Source organism: Papaver somniferum, chromosome 4, assembly GCF_003573695.1.
Source record: "Papaver somniferum cultivar HN1 chromosome 4, ASM357369v1, whole genome shotgun sequence".
NCBI lineage: Eukaryota > Viridiplantae > Streptophyta > Magnoliopsida > Ranunculales > Papaveraceae > Papaver > Papaver somniferum.
Window position 1 is genome coordinate 37245562 of NC_039361.1, and position 23071 is coordinate 37268632.

Here is a 23071-nt window from a genome sequence, read left to right on the forward strand (position 1 = left end):
AAACTGGGAAAGTGTGGGACCGTATTTGTCAGCCGGCCGGCCATGCTCTAGCCGTGGCCGGTCCCACACCTTGCAATTCCCTGTTTTATTTATTATTTTTCATCATCTCATGTATTTTTCTTAGTTTCAGCAAAACCTTGGATTCTGCATATTTTCTCAGAATGTTGCTCAAACCGCATCGGAAAATATTGAAACTCTCAGGACTGAGACACGGACACTATGGTGACACGAGCACATCCCCTTGACTGACCAAGGGTGTCTCTAAGGCAAGCAAACAGCCGGTCCCACACGTTTTAATGATTTTAACCTAATTTGCTCAATTGCTCGTATTAGGTTCAAACTCTATTCAGACGATTGAGGGTTTGCTCGAACGACCATAAATTGTTCCCACGGCCACCAAGAGCTGGTCTCATGACCTCTTTGTTCGGTCCCTCATCTTTTCCTGGCTAGGTTTTATTATTTGTCGCTCACACAAGCATTATTTTAATAAATGATTAAACCAGCATTTAATCATTCTTTCACCAACTGGTCCTCAAGAGACTTTGGTATTTTGCTCATTCGAGCATCTGGACGTTACATGGTGGACTCATCATCCCATGTAGCCGGTCCCTGCTTCACTCTGCGGTTGATTTTCAATAAATCATCAATTCTTTAAAATTAGGGTTTTGATTTCAGGACTTCGCAAAAACATGATTCTGAGCAGATTCAAATACTGATAATTTTATGTTGATTCCATGATCAACATTTTTGTTTATTATACTTGACCCAGCAGTCAGTATCTTAAATTAATGTTTTATTTGGTCCTGCCACCAACAATTCATCAAACCGGCAATATTTGCTCAAACTAGCAATATTTGCTCAAACTAGCAATATTCGCTCAGACTAGCAATATTTGCTCAGATTAAAGAATATTGGTTAAACTATCAATATTCAACAATTCAGCAACACAGTTTTCTCGTCTTAGGTAATCAACATAATAATACCTCGTCTCAGCAGACGTATTTAATTCATGAGTTTCAGAATATTTGCAAATCGTGTTCAACTCAGCAATACATGGGTTCGTCGTCCCATAAAGTCAGCAACTGACTCCACAATCACGAGATATCAATCGTGTCACATGGGGGATATTAACTAGGGTTTTGGTCTGGTGGTCTACGACACGTGTGTTCACCCACGACGAGAATGTAAGCAAGTCGTGCAATCAGTTGGAAGAGTCAGCAAAGTATTGGGTGGAAAATTAACCAAGTCTCCGCACGATGAGAAACTGGTTTTTACATAATTTCCCACTTCCCCACTCTCTGATTCCATCAACTTTCACACTTGATGGGATCATGGTGTTTTCAATTTAGTAATATAAAAGACCTCTGAATCATGATTGAAAAAGGATAAGGAATTTCTCGGCAAGTTCACACAGACAATCTTTCGTCTACACAAACTCATCGTCTATGCAATCACTCTCAATTGAGTAAAATTCAATCATTCAGAGCGTTCTTACACTGAATTCACAACACACCTACAATTTCAGATCACCATTGGTCATACACTTTTCTCAGCCTCCCTCCTACAGATCAACCCATCCTCTTGTGTGACCGATTTGACTCTGGAACGGCCATTGTTCTTGGTTTAGGCCGGAGTCCTACAGATTGATCTCTCGAACTTAAAGAACTCCCTTCTTGCAGTGCATCTGTGTGAGGTTCAACATTTCTCTCGGTTCAAAGAGTCTCCGCACGGACGTCTCCTCAATTCCGTAAAAACCGGTAAATCGTTTTTCCCCATCTACAGATTGGCGACCACAGTGGGAGATTAATCTCTCGGTTGCAATATCTCAATTTCACAAGATAGCTGGTCTTAGGTCTGGGCTAGTTACAGGTTCTAACACAAACGGCGCTAGCACTAGCAACAACAACAATGAGGACATCCCGGAAACCATTCCGGCCTCTAAAAATGACGGTGGTGATGTTACTCCTCCTCATGCTAACGCGGAAGGTCATCCTCTGTTCAGCCGACACCCTGAGGAAGTCAGAGGAAACCCACCACCTACCATTGATGATCTCATCAAAGTGCAAGAAACTCTCGCAAAGAATCAAGCCGATATGGCTACATCATAGAAAGAGCTATTTGACCATATGAAGACCCTCACTAACAAGATATCAGAGAAAACTCAAGAAAAAGAAAAAGAGAAGGAGAAATCCTCAGATGCTGATCCTGAGGTGGTTCCCATTCATACAGTAGATGACGACGAAGTTCGCAAAGCTGCAGACGATCCATCAACAAAAGAATCATCAAATTTCATTACTCGGTAAGATTTGCGCCTTATGGAGAACCGTGGAAAGAATAAGACATCACATGTCCATCGTCACCAGCCTCTATACCCTGCCGCTACGCATAGGATCCCTCTTCCAAAAGGTTATACTTCTCCAACTTTCACTCTGTATGATGGAACTGGCAACGCTCGAGAGCATGTATCTCGTTTCCTGGAAGCCTTGGGAGAACATGAAAACAACCATGCTGTTCGCCTCAAGGAATTTTCAAAATCTTTGAAAGGCAGGGGATACACCTGGTACAACAACATCGCACCGGGGACTATCAACAATTGGGGAGAAATGATTAATTCCTTCTACAGGAAGTACTTCTTCGTGTCGGAGAAAGTCACTCTCTCTGATCTTGGAAGAATGTTTCAGAGGGTCAGTGAGTATCCCAATGACTACGTGAAAAGATTCAGAGTTCAGGCCCTGGACTGCCATGATCCGAATGTCACGGAGAAACAACTGGTATATTTGTGCATCAATGGCATGATACCAGTTTACAGAGCTTTACTGGAAAATCTTCATTTCCAGACTTTCTCGTAACTTCACGAAGCTGCGAAGAGATCGGCAACTACTGCACCTGCTCTACCGGAAAGAGCAAAATCTACAAAGACTGAAGAATCGCGAGACACCCGAGGAAGCAGTACAACCTACAACCCTCCACCAATACTGTTGCAGAAGGGAGAAAACGCAAGGCTGAACCTCCGAGTAAGCATACCTTAGCTCCTCCAAAAACACAAAAGAAGGACAAATCAGAGAGACAAGACCCTGGACAACGTACATAAACTCCTGATCAAGATACACCCGACTTTCCTCTCCCCATTGGAGAAGTGCTCGAATTACTGGATGCCTGGATCCAAGATGGTGTAATCAAACTTCCATATGTCAGGAAAGAGCCAACTGAGGAAGACATGGAAAATCCTCGTTACTATCGCTTCCACAGGTTCGTCAATCACCCCACAAGTAGCTGCAAAGTTTTGAAATGCATATTCAGGGAAAAAGTTGAGTCAGGATAGCTTAATCTGGGAGCTGAAGGAGTGCACAGAGACCCCCTCCCCGTCAGGACTTTCTCCATCACTGGAGAACCAGTCAAGGAAGCAGTCCAATCATTGATAGAGCATGTCTGCGAGTTACTCTATTTTTCAAAGGCGCAAAGGGGAGACATGTTCACGGCTTTTAACCACATAGTTCCTGGAAAACGCCTGCTGATTCTAGAAGTACCTCCTGAACCTTCATCCACTGACAAAGAAATGTATGACTGGGGACTGCTCACCACAGTACCTATTAAAGGAAATGAATTCAAGAGAGCATTTGTTGATGTCGGCACTGCCATCAACATCATTCCTTTGAAAACTCTCAGAGCCGCTGGCATTACTCGACAAGAGGATACTCACGCTCAAATGGTGGTGATGGCGCCTGAAAACTTTGTCTAAATTAGGGTTTGGCATGCCGAAACCCTAATTAGGGCTCCTTAGTATAATCGTTGTAAAATTCTTTTACGAACTCGGATTTTGACGGTATGCCCCTCCATCTGACCAGAAAAGAGTTTCCTCTCTCCTCACGCGGGAATATTTAGGTTTTAAGCTCGTTAGGTACGTGAAAACAGCCCGATAGTAAAATTCAGGAGGGATATTGCGGGCCCGAGGTGACATAGTCGTGCCAGTCATCTATTCCCATTCATGGAGGAAGAAGGAATCTTCATTCTGTTCAAGCTCTAAAAATCCGCCCGCATGAAAAGAGGCATCGACTTTCTTCTGTTTTTTCTGTTGCTCGTCCGGATCCGTGCTTTCTTCTGCAGTGTCTCTCCAGTGGATTCAAAAATTTACCAAACTCCACTGCATTCTTGGGACGGATGGATATATGCTCGGCAACGATCATATCAAGGCTAATCTTGGAGATTGTTGTTGCGTTGTCGGTCCATTCTTGACTTTAGGTTGTTCAGCGTCTGTACCTTCTGATCGCGATGATGATATGTCGTGGATGATTGTATGGTAGAAATCTTCCGAAGACACAGGGTAAAATAGATGAGTTGGGAGACATTCTGTTACCGATGTGCTGCTATCAAGTCTTCAAGGACTTTATTTCAAGAGACATCCTTCGAACCAGCTTCTGAATCTTGGACTATCGTATGGAATCGGATGCAGTGGGAAATTCTCAAGTTATATTTCTGTTAGATCCGATGGCATGGCCGAATATGTCAATGTATCTTTGTGGCGTTCTTTTGGAGTCTTCGATGCATACGTACGGCTTCATATTGAGAAATTCCTGCGAATCGTAAAACTTCAGCAGTGACGATGTTGAAATCAGAAATAACCAAGTTGAGGGGAGTAAAGCTGTCCCATGATGGTAGTCCTCATGTGTAGCCCATTTTCTTTTCATCGCCTCAATCCACGTTCACGGGATTTGATATAAGATTATCGTACTATTCTGGATGTGACGTTGGGATGCTCAGAAATTACATGATGAAAAATTCTGGATAGTGAAGTGGCAGGAATGAGAGAGTTATGTTATCTATCATGGCTCCCTCTGTTTCTTCAAGAAAATGTTTCAGCCGCGTCTCTGGAGTTATCTCATGAGTCTTTAATGATCGTCAGGATGGATTGCGATGAGAAGTCCCCACTCGTATTGTTCTTCAGTTTCTGAAGTTGTTTTCCTATGAGCAGGTTTGGGATCCTCCGCGGCCTCGTAAAGAGTTGAATGCGTCTTCTAGACAGAGAGGTGATGATATTCTTGCGCTGCATTTTTGAAAAGTAGATGACCTTGTTGTGGTTATGGATTTTTGGATGACTGTATCTTCCGAGCTTTGACAGTGAAGATATTCCGTGTATATCCTCAGTCCTCAAGTATGGTTTACATGTTTCCATCTTTGTAGTGATTGCTGCTACGGTGAAGCTCTGGCTGGTATCAACAAATGAGCGGCAACAGTTCTTGGTAGCAGATGTAATCAGGAGAGACTACATTGTCGTGGTAACAAAGTAGGTTGGATGGAATTGTATGGGCTTCCGTGGAAGTAAAGAGATTGGCTGGATGCGTAAGCGGGCAAACTGTCCATGATCACGAGTTTTTGGCGAGATGGATCAAAAGGTGGCCACGACTACGAAGATTGGTTGGCTGTGATCATGATCCTTGACATGGGGAGCGTAGTGGTACGACCTTTTGCAGGAAGAAGCGGCGCTGAAACAGCTTCGACTCTTGGAGGAGATGTTGAAACTTAAGAAGCCAAACGCTAAAGCTTCGACTTCGGATCCTGGAACAGCTTATGAAGAGAACGTTGAAGCGGAGCGGCTGCTGGAGCGAGCGTTGAAGCGAAACGGCTGTCAGGGTGAACGTTGAAGTGGAGCGGCTACGTTAATCAGTAGGATATCAAACTGGACACCCTTCAGGCGAACAATGGTTAGGAGTCCCCAGTTCCATCTATCAATCGTGCTTTCCAGGAGACGTTGGGGTTTGGGAACGACTTCTCTGGTTCGAAACGGCTGCTTCCCTGATGTAGTATGGTTGAGGGCTGCAAATATGCCTTGATGTTGCGCCTACATAATCTCACATAAGTGTTTCATCATAGACTGCACGATTTTGTGAGCGAATTCCCCGGAAACCATGCAGCTCCTGACAAGAAGAGAGTCTTTGTGAACTCAGGGGGGTTGCTGATTTTCTTTGCCTCGATTTTGGAGAAGTCATTCCTGATCTTTACGTGTTATGAAATTGGATTGTTGATTCCCTTCCACTGGGCGTTCATAAACAACGCTGGAAGGATGCAAGCTGCTGTAAAGATGCAAGTTGTTACCGCTGGAAGGATGCAAGCTGTCGGCGCTGGAGAGCTGCAAGTTGTTAGTGCTGGATCAGATTGGAATGGGCGCTGGCTTGGCGTAGGCGCTTGGCTTGGCGTGGCGCGGACTGTTGGCTTGTCACGACGCTGGCTTGGCGTGGCGCGGTAGCAATAAAGTGGGCAAGCATATTCCAGGTCTGTACTCCAGCGTTTCTCCTCCAATTTGTTTTCTTGTTTTTCTTGTGTTGGTGCAAACCCTGGCCATAGGTATTCCTTCCATAAATCTGTATAAATATTGTTCTTCTGAACTGGTGTAAACCCTAGCCGTAGGCATGCCTTTCATAAACTTGTAGAAATAATTCATCATAAAAAATTCCTCTTTGAATATCACCGTAGTAACGTCGTCTACCTCATGAATAGTGACGGGTAATGATTATTATTCAAAGTGGGTACGTACGGGTAGGTGACTGATTCCACGAAGAACCGGGCGTTAGGGTTTTCTTCATTTTTTTTTTGTAAGTCAAACAAAGCGTCTGGTTTATGGTTTGATTTTCTGGATTTTTGGGTTGATAGACAAGTGTTACCTATGAGGGTTTTGGATTATTATTCGGGATGAACTGTTTTAAGATGATGTCGTTTTTGGTTATGATTGTAACAGATACAAACATCCCAGTGAAGATATGGAACCGTGAACGTTGCGTGTCGGTAGATGACATGGGATGAAACATAACATGGCTATCGGTTTTATCATTCCCGTGAAAACTTGAAATAGTAAACCATGTATTTTGTCTAGGCAAGACTTACTCGGTTTTTTGGATCTGCTAACGAAAAATGAGTCAGGTGCAAGTCCGAGTTTTGTGGGAAGCACCGCGATTGTGGAAAGTCCCCAGTCATCCCTGAGTCACTTGATAATCGAGTCATCGATCCCTGGGCGGATTGTTTGCTTTTAACCTCTGGGAAGTCCCCAATTGTCCCTTCCAGTGTCATGACTGGTAATCGGGTCGTCTGGTAGCTGAGTCGTCGATCCCTGAGTGGATCGTTTGCCTCTACCGTCCTGACTTCTGGGTCGAAGTATGAGATCGAGGATTGAAAATTGACATTGTAACCGAAAGATCAATTTCCCACTGTGGTCGCCAATTGTTTGTGGGTGAAAATGGTTTCTGCTGATTTCGGTAATTTCGGGTATGCAGGTGAGAAACGAATTTAAAACCTAAACAATGTACTGCAAGGGAGTACTTTAGATTCGAGAGATCAATCTGTACAAGTACGGGCTAAACCAAGAAATGGTCGTTCCAGACTTGCTTCGGTCACAAAGTGAAGGAGAATGGGTTGGTTTTGGGTAGGGAAGCAAGGAAAGTGATGAGACCAGAATAGTTGATTCTGGAAGAGTAGTTGTGTTACGACTTGTATCAGAAAGTGGAAGGCTAGCAGATGTAAAGCTAGTAAACGTTTTCTGAGTGGTGTATGCTCCTGACTGAACCTGTTGTTCGGTGGAAATAGGTAAGACCTATTTATACAAGTCAAACTGAAACGTACTCTGGTCTCATTAAGGAATGGAAGAAATGGGTGAGTAAATGGGAGGAGGTGGTAACAGTTAACGCATGGAATTGATGTTCTATAAAACCGTTAACGCATAGAATTGATGTTCCATGAAACCGTTAACGCATGGAATTGATGTCCCATAAAAGAGCGTTTCACCATTAACTCCCTGTATTTACTAACCGCCTCATCCTTATGACACTTCCTTATGACGGGCGTGGTGTATGATGCACGTTGTAGACCGCCAAACCAATACCCAAAGAGGATCCCCCAGTTTTTGTTGATGTCTCGAATGTCTTTGTGGAAAACATGTAGCATATTGTTGTTGCCTGGCAAGTCGTACTTGGGAGACTTGCTAGCTTGGTGACCTTCGAAGGTTGAGATTTTGCATCTTAATCCAAAAGGTAGTCGTTGATCGTTGCACTCTTTCGTTTTGGTGGCCGCATAGGGAAGGCTAGCATGGTGGCGTGGCTAGGTTGGCATGCCATTTGCATGTCATGCCTTGGCGCGATTTGGCGTGGCCAAACTAGGGTTTCGGGCCAAAGGTTACCATGCGGCGTCTGGTAACCTTAGACGGCTAGGATTTGCTCCTAGGATTGAAGGGAGACCGTTTATTGTCGCACGCCTTCGTTTTGGTAGCCGCATAGGGAAGGCCAGCATGGTGGCGCGGCTAGGTTGGCATGCCATTTGCATAGCATGCATTGGCGCGGTTTGGCGTGGCCAAACAAGGGTTTTGGGCCAAAGGTTACCATGCGTCGTCTGGTAACCTTGGACGGCTAGGATTTGCTCTTTGGATTGAAGAGAGACCGTTGATTGTCGCACGCCTTCGTTTGGGTAGCCGCATAGGGAATGCCAGCATGGTGGCGCGGCTAGGTTGGCATGCCATTGACATGGCATGCCTTAGCGTGTCCAAACTAGGGTTTTGGGCCAAAGGTTACCATGCGTCGTCTGGTAACCTTGGACGGCTAGGATTTGCTCTTGGGATTGAAGGACGATCGTTGATTGTCGCACGCCTTCCTTTTGGTAGCCGCATAGGGAAGGCCAGCATGGTGGCGCGGCTAGGTTGGAATGGGGCCATGACAAGGTGCGTTTGGCATGGCACGGTAGGGGCCAAGGGATTGGCATGGACGGTTTGGCTTGGCATGGAGGGGCAAGGGTTTGGCATGCCGTTGGCATATAGTTGTGTCTGGCATGGTTTGCCATTGGCACGGTAGTGCGGCTAGCATGGTTGGCATGCCTTGGCACGGTAGTTGTGGTTGGCATGGTTTGCCATTGGCACAGTGGTGCGGCTAGCATGGTTGGCATGCCTTGGCGCGGTAATTGTGGCTTGCATTGTTTTCCATTGGCACACTGGTGCGGCTAGCATGGTTGGAATGCCTTGGCGTGGTAGTTGTGGCTGGCATGGTTTGCTATTGGCACAGTGGTGCGGCTAGCATGGTTGGCATGCCTTGGCGCGGTAGTTGTGGCTGGCATGGTTTTCCATTGGCACAGTGGTGCGGCTAGCATGGTTTGGCATGCCTTGGCGCGATAGGTGTGGTTGGCATGGTTTTCCATTGACACAGTGGTGTAGCTAGCATGGTTGGCATGCCTTGGCGTGGTAGTTGTGGATAGCATGGTTTGCCATTGGCACAGTGGTGCGGCTAGCATGCTTGGCATGCCTTGGCGCGGTAGGTGTGGCTGACATGGTTTTCCATTGGCGCAGTGGTGCGGCTAGCATGGTTGGCATGCCTTGGCGTGGTATTTGTGGCTGACATGGTTTTCCATTGGCACAGTGGTGCGGCTAGCATGGTTTGTCATGCCTTGGCGCGGTAGGTGTGGCTGGCATGGTTTTCCATTGGAACAGTGGTGCGGCTAGCATGGTTGGCATGCCTTGGCGCCGTAGTTGTTGCTGGGATGGTTTTCCATTGGCACAGTGTTGCGGCTAGCATGGTTGGCATGCCTTCGCGCGGTAGGTGTGGCTGGCATGGTTTGCCATTGGCACAGGGAGAATTAGGGTTTTGGCCTGTCGAAACCCAAATTAGCATTTAAAAAAAGGTACCCTGGTAATTTTCTCGCAGAAAAATTAAAGGGTTCAATAAATGTGCTTGGTTTGTACATTATTACTCAAGTTCTGTGACGTCACTGTCTGACTAGGGTTTTACGATTTTAAACCTAGGCTAAAAACCACCATCAACACCCGCATATCCGATGGGAACGCTGAACCCACCAACTAGTACATGATGCGAGAGTGATACATCAAATGGAGGATCAAAAGCAACTCCTACACTTGGATATTCATGCACCACTATATGGTTCTCAGTTACTGGGGCAGCTTCCACAGTCAGGGAAATAGTTTCTTCAGTATTCTCTACTGGTGGCTCAGTTTCTTCTATCACTGGAGCAGCAACAATCGAGGTTTCCATAACTTCAGTGACAAACTTCTCATGGCCTTCAAGTGCAGAGATGGTTTCCTCTTCATCAATAAATCCAGGGCATCTCGATCCATCCTTATTGGTTTCAGTATCCTCAACTTCGGTATTTGACACCTAATGCGAAGATTACATGAGGTTAGAGCAATCTAAACATGAAACCAAATGAGATCATAAAATAAAGTATACAAGCAGTCCAACATCATAAAGGTTCATTATTATACACTCAAGGCACGAGCAAATAACATGAAAGTCATGAAAATACGTTTTGCGGTAAGCTCGTCTGAGGAGACTTTACTCTGCCCTGTACAAGATGACGAACTGGGAGCAATATACAAAGAATCTGAGGATGGGTTATATACCATTCTCTTTGTATGTATGTCCTCTTCAACATGTCAAAATTTTATAACAATCCGATGAACGAGCAGGGAGATATGGTCAAGACATTGGACAACGTACTGTCTGAAAAAGTTTATTGTTTCGCCTTTTTCAGGCCCTAAACGTGCTCAAAACTTAAAAAGCTTCTTTCCTAAAGCTTGGAAATTCTATGGGCTTAAAGATACATATGCAGATCATGAAAATCTGACTCCAGATGAAGATTTTATGGTGTTTTTGCTAAAAACTGGGTTCTGAATTTTCTGACGACGAATTTCGACAAAGTTTTTCGTATATGCACGTGAATTCTCATACATTCATTCACAAATAAGCAATTTCATACTTCTATGAAGAGGTTCCAAGACATGTACTTACTTGGGGAGTATCCGAAGCGTTCAAGGAGTTGGGATTGCCCGTGTCAACATCAAGAGGCTTATTACTTCCATTCGGTTCTGAATCTTTGGGATTTTCTTCGTCTCTATTCTCTGAGGATGACCGAGTATCAGCACTCTCCACCTCCATGAAGACATCCTCCTGGACATATTCACAAACAATTAACATTTTACATATGAAGCATTATAATTGGCTACAAGGAAGAATACTCACGTCATTTTCTTCTTCAACGCTCAAATCAGGAATTGTCTGCCCAACATCAGAGAATTGAAGACCGTCAATACTACACGGAGCAAAGTTCTGTAACCAAATAACAAATATTGGTTTTACGATCCTAGTAATACGGGTAGAAGAAGTCACGGAGGAAAAGTGTCGACAACTCACCAAAGAAACAACCGGAGACTTTATGTTGTTAGGCAGCAGCTTACAATTCTTGTTCCTACCTTCTCCACCATGAATAATTGTTTTTGCTTCCGAGAAATTCACTTCAAGATGAGGTCCTACAGCACGACCGTCCTGCAAAAGGAAATTGAGGTGATAATCAAAGGCAATTATTTTAATTTTACGAAGAATGTGCAAAAAATACATACTGGTGAACATCCTGGAGATATCTTTTGTTTATCGCCGCCAGAGATGTGTTTCAATCTTGGTCGAGAAGCAATCATATCAGCATAACGAGGCTCTTTCACCAAAGGTTGACTAACCCTTATAAAATCATGTAAGCGTTCAAATTGCTGGTTCCATAAATCTATATAATCCGGAGTTACATATGTAACTCGGTCAGCACAAGGGAACCAATAAGAGCTTCCTTCGACATGTGTACGGTCTAAACAAGTCTTAATCTGTTCTACCGACGGTTTGTTCCTCCGAAAAGTTGGAACGCATTGATCCATGCCCATCTAACGGGCTGCTCTATTAATGTTGTATTCCTCCACCGAAAAAATCTCTATATGTTGCTTCTATTAAATAACTTGGAGTGCAGCTCAACATGAAGGATATTTCGCCATCGCTCAAGCCAGCAACTGATTTTAAAGCCATGCTTTCTCCAGCGTTGAAAGTTATCAATTGAGAAACATGAGGAGTAATCAGCACCCATGGATGGAAGTTAAACTCAGACTCATCGTCTACTACATCAATGAAACGCGTCTTGGATTGAGGCTGTTTTGTTGACCAACGCATTATCCTGGCGTTATCCTTCTCGGGAAAAATACGTCGAGAATCAGCGACATTCAACCCTTGCAAGATACTACGGGGAATAGGTGCATACTTCTCGAAGCGTTCCCACATAAAGGCCTGGAGAAACATCGTGTTGGCGTAGCATTCAATCTTCGTAAAGCCGTTCGAAACACTGGAGTCTATAACCAAGGAGTCCAGGTTAGAGTACAAAGAACCCAAGAATAAGATGCCTATGGGAAGTTGTTCACCTTGATCCATCTTAATGGCAAAAGGGATTACAAGCCATAAACACAAGAAAGCAGCAATAGACAACATACCATCAGGTTCGTCGAGAGGGACATCTCGTGGCCACCAGTGTGGTAACCAGTGAGCATAACAACCTTTTCCAGAAGCCTTGTTAATTCTCTCCATCTCAGCTGTTAAGGTGTTGGAAATTGCCTTCTCTTCCATTGAAAGATCTCCAGGAAAGTTACCTATGATTGTAAGATGCAATAAAGCAACTACGTCTTCCAAGGTAATAGTAAACTCTCCCCAGATGCATATAAAAGTATGAGTTGGAATGCACCAGCGAGCAAGAAGGGTCACAATACCTCGTGCATCATGAAAAATATACAAATCTCCAGATGTTTGAATGTCTCTGGTAACCTGTGCTCTATCCAACATAGCTCTAACACGAGGAAAACCCAGCATGTGTCTTGACCATCCAGAAAATTTCTCTAAAGGTCGTCGAGAGAGTTTGAATTCTATAATTAAGGCAAGGAAAAGCCCTCGTTCAAGGAAAAACCGAATAGATGCTCGAGGAGTCACCAACTTATTTTGAATAACGGTTCTGGGATTTTTCAAAAGGAGAAATGTTGGAGTCTTGAGACGTCTTTCAGTGTCTGGCTGAAACGCGAAGAATGCGTCATATGTATTCCGAACATTTTTTATTCCAGGTGCTTCTTCTTCTTCATCACCAATAGAAGTCTTATCCATACATGTATCATCTCTGGAAGCATCATTTTCCTGGGAGTCAGACATCCTTTCGAAGTAGTTGTAATGTGCACAAAGCATTCTACTTCAGTGTATCATCATACCAGGCGCAAACTGCAGCAATATGATACCTATGGAAACGTCTACAAAAATGGTAATTCTTAACTCTTACCTCTTTACAATTCCACTAACAATAGTGATTGTGCCGCAAGAGCAAACACTCCAAAATTAATTCGTTCCTTGAAACTTGCAATAACGAACGAAGCTTTACTAATTTCTGAAACTGATTTTTCATAAAATCGTAGACACAATTTTCATAGCATAAACATCCACAACTGAGATATGAAATTTACATCAAGACAATATTTCATCATGAATAAATTGTCAAATTTCGAGGATTACTCAAAATCCATGTTTTGATTTTACGAAACAATGAAAAACCGTGATTAACTCACGTAAAAAAAAAATCGACGTGGGCTCGGGCTCAAGTGGGTTTATCAAAAAAAAAGTCTTTGTGAAGCTCCACGGTTTCATGATAAAAAAAATCTATTTTCCTTCGTACGAGCATTTTTCTTTAAAACGAAGGTTTATCTTGGTTTTGTGAAAGCTCACATCTTTTAGGATAAAGTTTTGGTTTCCATGAAAGCTCATAAACAAAATTTTATCACTGGACGCAAGTCAATTTCAAAAGAAAAATCTCTCTCAAGTTAGGGATTATTGCTAGTTTCATGAACTAATGACCGAACGAACATACGTTTAAATAAAATAAGGGTTTTTCAACAAAACTCACACTCATATATACACATGTATAAAATTTTTGGCATGATCAAAGCGTGAGCAACTCATGAAATCAGCAAAAAAAAAAAAGTTGACGTACCTGGTCGGCGCCAGAGTTGGCCGGCGATGGGCGGTGACGGTCGGCTCCGGCGAAAATTTTCTTCTCCTGTTGCTGCTGACGTGAGGGAGATGGTGAATTGATGGAGATGGTGGTGGGCCAAGGTGAGAGAAAATTAAAAAAAAGGGGGGATTAATTCCCTTTTATATCAAATTTTATTTCCAAAACATAATTTCATAAGGATTTCCTTATCGGGTCCGGCCCGTGAGTCCTAAAACGACCAAGGATCCGTCATCAAATCAGCGGTTCTACACCAATTTATGCTCACTGGATGGCACTCTATTATACCACTGGGGTTTTCGCTCAAACCATGGTTTGCTCATTCGGTCGAAATCCGATAATGTCTTATCTTATGACTAAGTTCAATTCCGTATTTTTGTCTGTACCTGGAAAAAGCCCTGATTAAAATGGCGCAAATGTACTTAGATATAATGCACAGACCAGCATTTGAATACGCAAGCGAACATTTCAAAAATACGAATGAATGAGGAACCTATGCAAAATAGGAAGGAAAAATAATAATAATAAAATATTATCAAAGGCGCCAGGGGACTGGGCTAACCAGCCGGCCGGTCATGTCGTGACCAGTCCCACGCCCAATTTTATATTTTATTATTTTTCCCTGATCTCATGAAAATTCTCTCATTCGAGCAAATCTCCTTCGTTTTAAGGAAATTCTCTAATCTCATGATATTTCTTTATGTCAAAGAAAATAATAAAATTAGAGAAAGGTGTCACAGGACCGAGCACCAGCCGGCCGTCCATGCCCTAGCCGTCGTCGGTCCCACACCTCACGGTTCCCCATTATTTTATTATTATTTCCCTCAATCCATGAAAATTCTCTGATTTGATGAATTTTCCCTAAAACCATGAAAATTCCCTGATTTCATGAATTTTCCCTAAACCCATGAAAAATATTATAAAATTAAGAAAAGCTCATGGGACCGAGCCCTAGTCGGCCGGTCATGCCCTCACCGGTCTCACATGCCTCTTATTTTATTATTATTGTTTGTTTTGCTTTCCTCATTCCATGAAAACTCCCGAATTTCAACAAAATACCTTGGTTTCAACAAATCTCTTTGATTTTATGAAAATTCCCAAAAATCATGAAAATTACATAAAATTGGGAAAAGTGCCATAGGACTGTGCCCGTTGGCCGGCCGTCCATGCCTTGACCATTGTCAGTCCCACACTCCATCATTCCCTATTTTATTATTATATTATTTCTCTCATCTCATGGAAGTTCCCTAATTTCATAAAACTCTCCAGTTTCATGGAATTTCCCTCAATTCAGAGAAAATACATAAAACTGGGAAAGTGTGGGACCGTATTTGTCAGCCGGTCGGCCATGCCCTAGCCGTGGCAGGTCCCACACCTTGCAATTCCCTGTTTTATTTATTATTTTTCATCATCTCATGTATTTTTCCTAGTTTCAGCAAAACCTTGGATTCTGCATATTTTCTCAGAAAGTTGCTCAAACGCGCATCGGAAAATATTGAAACTCTCAGGACTGAGACACAGACATTATAGTGACGCGAGCACATCCCCTTGACCGACCAAGGGTGGCTCGAAGGATTTCAAACATCCGGTCCCACACGTTTTAATGATTTTAACCTAATTTGCTCAATTGCTCGTATTAGGTTCAAACTCTTTTCAGACGATTGAGGGTTTGCTCGAACGACCATCAATTGGTCCCGCGGCCACCAAGATCCGGTCTCATGACCTCTTGGTCGGTCCCTCATCTTTTCATGGCTAGGTTTTATTATCTGTCGCTCACACGGGCATTATTTTAATAAATGATTAAACCAGCATTTATCATTCTTTCACCAACTGGTCCTCAAGAGACTTTGGTATTTTTCTCATTCGAGCATCTGGATGTTACATGGTGGACTCATCATCCCATGTAGCCGGTACCTGCTTCACTCTGCGGTTGATTTTCAATAAATCATCAATTCTTTAAAATTAGGGTTTTGAATTCAGGAATCTGCAAAAACATGATTCTGAGCAGATTCAAATACCGATAATTTTATGTTGATTCCATTATCAACATTTTTGTTTGTTATACTTTACCCAGCAGTCAGTATCTTAAATTAATGTTTTATTTGGTCCTGATACCAACAATTCATCAAACCGGCAATATTTGCTCAAACTAGCAATATTCGATCAGACTAGCAATATTTGCTCAGATTAAAAAATATTGGTTCAACTATCAATATTCAACAATTCAGCAACACAATTTTCTCATCTTAGGTAATCAACATAATAATACCTCGTCTCAGCAGGCGTATTTAATTCATAAGTTTCAGAACATTTGCAAATCATGTTCAACTCAGCAATACATGGGCTCATCGTCCCATAAAGTCAGCAACTGACTCCACAATCACGAGATATCAATCGTGTCACATGAGGGATATCAACTAGGGTTTTGGTCTGGCGGTCTACAACACGTGTGTTCACCCACGACGAGAATGTGAGCAAGTCGTGCAATAATTTGGAAGAGTCAGCAAAGTAGTGGGTGGAAAATTAACCAAGTCTCTGCACAATGAGAAACTGGTTTTGACATGATTTCCCACTTCCCCACTCTCTGATTCCAGCAACTGTCACACTTCATGGGATCATGGTGTTTTCAATTTAGTAATATAATAGACCTCAGAATCATGATTGAAAAAGGACAAGGAATTTCTCGGCAAGTTCACACAGACAATCTTTCATCTACACGAACTCATCGTCTGAGCAATCACTCTCAATTGAGTAAAATTCAATCATTCAGAGCGTTCTTACGCTGAATTCACAACACACCTACAATCTCAGATCACCATTGATTTCACATATTTCTCAGCTTCCCTCCTACAAATCAACCCACCCTCTCTTGTGACCGAATTGACTCTGGAACGGCCATTGTTCTTGGTTTAGGCCGGAGTCCTACAGATTGATCTCTCAAACTTAAAGCACTCCCTTCTTGTAGTGCATCTGTGTGAGGTTCAACATTTCGCTCGGTTCAAGGAGTCTCCGCACGGACGTCTTCTTAAATCCGTAAAAACCGGCAAATCGTTTTTCCCCATCTACAGTACTCTCCCTGTGAATTCTTCCAGGAAAGTCAATTCAATTTGCTCATCGAATTTTCGGACAAATTGTAACTTTAATACAATTTGGTCAAGGAGATTTCAGAAAGGTTCCCCTTAACCTAATGTGAAGAATGGTGTTCAAGATGTGAAAAAGGTTCATGTAGATGGAAACAACAGTGGAGATATGAAGGACAACCTTAATCTAATAATCGAGGGATACAGGGATCTTATCAACATGCTGTGAAAATCCTCCAAACAAACTACTTCAGGTAAGGACTCGAACTTAGTCTCGTATTTTGATAATATCAAGTTGTATGATAACTTTTCACATCAAAAACGATTCTTTCCTAGAATTGGAAGGAAAAGGATACTCAACCGTGAACATCATTCATTTAATGAGCTTATGTATCATACTTGTGCTAATTAATCACAAGGTTGAAATCTCACTCACACAAAAAATCCTGGTTGAGTGAGATATGGTTAGGAATACTTATTGGTATATGTGCTTTCTAATTAGTCAAGTTATTTTATTATCATCCATAGGTAAACTATTGTCTACAGATAGCACTGCCTAAGTATTGTTTGTGTCTCAAGAATCTCTTTGTTTTTCTTATTGTTTTAGTTTCGAAGAAGTTTTTGTTGCAACTAAGTTTCCTGCTACTCCTGTGCTCTAAATTGTTTCTCTGTGGAGATATACAATTTTATTGAGCCAAAAATTTGTGAAAGAAAATATTCACGCAGAAAAATTGTTGTTTAGTCTTAAGGTACGTTTCGTTTTATTTTTTATTGGGTTCGGACTGTGTTCGTACGGGTACCCATAACTTACTTGTCACGAACAGTCTTTAGAAACCCTAATAGTTACCTTCCCTAAGAAACCATTTAAATAGCAAACCTATTGACTCACTACGCATACTCTAGGTTATTGTCGTTTTGTCAAGAATGTCTTCACCTTCTCGCACTAGTGGTTTTGCAAGAGGTTTTCTCCCGTCTAGGATTTATCATCATTTTGATGACGTATTTTCTTCTGTCTATCTATCAACACTAGTGGTTTTTTCAGCATTATTGTGTTCTAGCTTTTGACGACATGTTTTTTTTTCTGTCTATGATTTATAAGCATGAATTCCAAATGTGAGATGGTTCGGGGTTGAAGGAGAAAATAATGTTCTTGTTATGAATGATTTACTTGGACATAGTCCGAAAGATCTCTTTAAAGCCTGATTTAATGCTTGGTGATCACATGGTAAGCCCTTTTCTTAAAAATTCTAGTGCTAATGTTGTTAACTTTTAGTACCATTGTTTTTCTATAAGTCGTGCCTTTATGGTGTTTGCGAATAATTTTGTCAGATCAGTCGAGCGGAATTGGTTCAGGTCAAATATTTATTGCATAGAGTTATTAATCCATACATGCGTAGAGGTTTAAAAATCATTATAGACACTCTAGCACTTAAACATGGTAAATGGGTTTTCTATTTGTAAGCGTCATCAACTAAATAGAAGACAATATCTACCGCATGTGGATATGTCCTACTGCATTGTTGTAATATGTAAGAAGTCAAAAGTCACATCTTAAATTGTAGCTTAATGACCATTTGAATATTATACATGTATTTCCTGCCATAGTGGAACACGTATGTCTTAGACATGCGATCTACGAGTATCATTGGTGGGAAAATATATAATTGTAGTGTTATTGTAGTTTTCGATTATTGATTTGATTGACTAACGCTTGATGAAACTTTGATTGCACCTAGTTTTTCTATTCTTGAGAATCTTACCTTCTGATATAAGGCTCACTCAAACTAGTCAAAGCATCAACGGGATACTTAGAACCTTTTTCGGATCTAAAGACATCTTGTGATATTCCATTGCTAACAGTCTTTGTTCTGTGTGTGATTAATCACAAGAAGATTCAAGTGGTATTGTGCAGGTTATTATTGAAGACAAACGAAGATCAGAAAACGACGAAATTTTTCTTATTAGTTTTTGTATCTTGTGAATTGTGTGCACAAACCTTGATCATCTGGGATCCAACTAGAATCGTGTTTATTTTTGATAGACTTGATTGGCTAGTTGCGTGAGATCGGCATCACCTTATGGTTTTTCTTTGATATCTATATTGATTGATTGAAAATCTAGAGTTTGATTATTTCGGTAGTCAAAGTTTAGATTGATCTAACTAGATTAAACAGAAGAGCCTTTGTTAACGACTCATTAGTATCTTATTACCAAGATTGAATAGAGTAGTTTCCAAACAGATTTATCTTTTACCGTTTGGAATACGATCAAAAAGATTGGTGATTCACATGCGTGACTCTAGAAGTCGAAGATCCAAGGATACTGAGGAAACTAAGAAACTAGGGGTAGTCTACTTGGTCTCAACTATATAAAGTTGGTATTATATTTTGTATAGCGGCCTAATTATGAGAGTATTCAAAACTTGACTAGGTCCCGGATTATTTTTTTTTGCATTTGCGGTTTCCCCGTTAACAAAATCTTGTTGTTTCATTTACTTTATTTTCGTATTATAATTAAATAAATTACGCAAGGACGTTAATCCTAGTCACTTGATATTGATCCTATATAGTTTCGGTTTAATACCGTACATATTATCAAGTGATCACTTTTGTAGCGCCCCCTAAACTAGTAACTGACTAATCCAAGAAATTAACTAAAAAAGAGGCACTAAAAATCTAAATCATTGACTTAAACATTTAATTAAGAAATCTGCTACAGAACTTAACCCGAAACTATCCCCGGTCAGAAATATAAATATACAAGAACTCCTCTCAAATGATACATATACACTAGTCATTTGGTTTACAAATACAATATGCAATATAATAAACATAATAAAAGTGAACCAACTAACGAAATCAACCCTTGAAACTTTCGCTGCGCAACTATGATCTGTCTCTGAAACTGAAAGTGGGAACGGGTGAGCACATCATCCTTAAAAGGGGTGCTCAATAGGAATAACATTTAACTTTCAAGTAATCATTGGACATGATCTAGAAAACAATACATGTTTTTCCTAAATATCAAGAGGCAATCAATTCACAGAAGTAAACAATCATGTATATGAAACTAACTCCTTCATCAAACAATGTATAATATTTGTGCTAACCACACTCAATAATAATATTGCGGTGCATCGCCCTAGCCATGTGCATAAAAGCTGAAAGTAAGCATATATAAAAGAAGGAGCAGTATCCTATATACCACATATGGAAATTCTAATTTTCAAACATATAATTGAAATTCTTATTTCCCAAACAATTCATAAAGACAAACAGAGAACTACAATTCCTTTCCAAACAATGGAAAGATTAAAAGAGATAACAAAACTTTCGGAATTTAAAATAAAACAATGCATGGAATACACAATCAGATAATGAATGAACTTGTTAAACATAAACTTTTGTTGAAGAAAACAACAATGATCACAAAAGAGTTAAAGTATTCCCACCTCTTTTGATGACAAGCCACGCCTAGCTAGAGATCCACGATCCACTGGTTCGTCCTTTGAATCGATCGTTGTTAATATAGACTAACTGTTAATTACACAAGAAGTCTAAGAATCTAGCCAAAGTGGCTCACATAAGAATCATATAAGTCTATCTAATAGTTCTAAGCCCATTTATGGTTCTCATGTTGGTTATCCAGTCCATTAGCTGAGTCTTAGGAATATTTACAACTTTGTAGAAGAAATCAAAGTCTAATTCGGACCACAAGAGGTCTAAAATATCAAAACTATCCTAAGCCCAAGTCCGCCAAAGTCAACTAACAGCCTCTAACGGTCCAACTAACAGTCAAAGATCAACTAAAAGTCAACGTCAGTCAAAGGTCAAGTTCAGGGTCAAAGCCAAAGTCTCATCGACGGTCAACTCAGGTCAAGACAAGGTGACTCGGTGAGTCAAATGAGTTAGAAAACCGAGTCAGCTAAACTAACTCAGTCAAACAACTGACTAGGATGACTAATAGGCCACAAGCCTAAGCTAAACTCTATTACAGATTTCATTTCAATAACAAACTATTCATTCTTTCTAAATGAACTTCAAAATCAATTTACAAATACAATTAAAATTTACCTGCAATTGCAGTTCCAAGCTTTCGCTCTTTCTACAACTACAAGCTCAACTTCACCACATTCATCTAACTCTGAATCAACAAAATCAACACTTTATCTTCTCTCTGGTAACACCACTATGACAAATCATAACAACAGAAACTTAACTCCATCTCTAAAACATCAACTACATCTTAAAACAGCTTTACCATTTAGCAAACATACCACTTGCCTCAATCTACATCTGCAATACAACACTAGTTCCATTTCTGTAAAACAAACACCAGACCGCCCATTACAATCATTTTCATCATCACCTGCAGTATCACTTCATCATCCACCCATGACTCATATCCTCTCTGCAATCACCACCAGCTATACTTCAATCTGTAGCAGCAACATAAAAGTACAGTCTAGCTCAACTCCAATACGATCTAATTAAACCACAACAATTCAATTCATCTTTTACAAACACCATATACAAATCTTCACCACCAGACCTCAACACCAGCACTACTGGATTACAGCCACCTTCATTACCACCCTTTTCCCCAAAATCTCAAGTCAAATCTATACACAAACATCCATCTCAGCTTAACTAATTCAGATCATTCCCTATATTAGTCCAGCACATCTCCTTTCCCTATAATCCAGTAACAACTATAAATATCTACTGAGTAACTCAACACCACCAGCAACAGTTCAATTACACAACTCCTACTCCATACATTCTACAAGAACAATCATAATTTCTTCCATTGAACCCTACAATCTCTAAGCCATACTCAGCCTCCAGCCAAACTCCATCATATTCCATTTAGTTCATCTTCATCTTATATCCATACACCACAGCAGCACCATCCTCTTTTCCTAACTCTAATTCTTCTAAACCAACTATATAACCATCACCTTGAAATTTAACAACAGATTACTAATCCACATACAACAGTTCTATAACACTCTCTCCATAATCAAATATCAAAACCCCTAATTGTATCTGTAGTGGTAATTCATCCCCCATATCAGAACCAATTTCTAAAAATACTTCAATCAATATAAACCCTAATTCCCAAACCAGTATCCTACAGAAACTGAAATTGAACTCAATATATCCGAACAAACTTCAATTAAGTACATACCCATCACTAATTACGCAGTTATAAAACTATTTCACATAAACTCAAAAGACTATCGACAACCCAAATTTATGAATTCTGTTTTACCTTCTTTGAGTTGAAATAACCATTTGCATCAATACCCCCATCAATAAACATCAAGGTTCTCGACTGATTCATCACTACTCTTGATTTCTTCATCAAACCATAGTTATGCATATCATCTTTTGAATCGTCAGAACCACATACAACTTACAAACCTAAGTTGAATTCTCTAATTTAACCTAAGTTGAATTCTCTAATTTTCTTTCCATCAACTCTAAATCATTTACCCTAACCAACACTACCACCAACAGTCACTGTATAATCTAACTCCTCTTTAATCGATCTCCTAATCATTAATTTATTATCTTAACCATCACTCGGATGAAGAACAGAGGAAAGCAGAGAAGGGAAGAAAAAAGAAGAAAGAGAAGAATAATAAAATAATAGAGTTTATCTTCTCGGTTTGGTGAAGATAAGGCCGACCACAATTTCTTCTACACCCAACGTTTGGATACGGGCAGCCCATGTCGGGCCAAGAAAAAAAATACCATTATTCCCTTCATATTAATCTGATGATATCTTCTTCATCCAGTATCCGAATGACACGTTCGAGTAGTCCAGTCCGCTTAAATTTTTGAGATCTAACCAGCGATACTAATTTTGTATCTAAATCATTGTAAAATTAATATTATTAATTAACGTTCGTGTTAAACTAAACGAATTATTATCGGCTAAATCGACACTTGACCGGTCTAATAGCGTTAACTAGCTCGAGGGTCCTTACAACTTTGTTGTTGTATTGTCTCGATTTCATATCCATAGACTATCACATAAATTGAATATTAAAGTTGTTGTATTGTCTCGACTTTGTCCATAGACGATCACACTTGGTATCAGAATCATAGGTTGATATTTGAAATGTTGTGGTGTATTTGGGTACCCTGGTATTT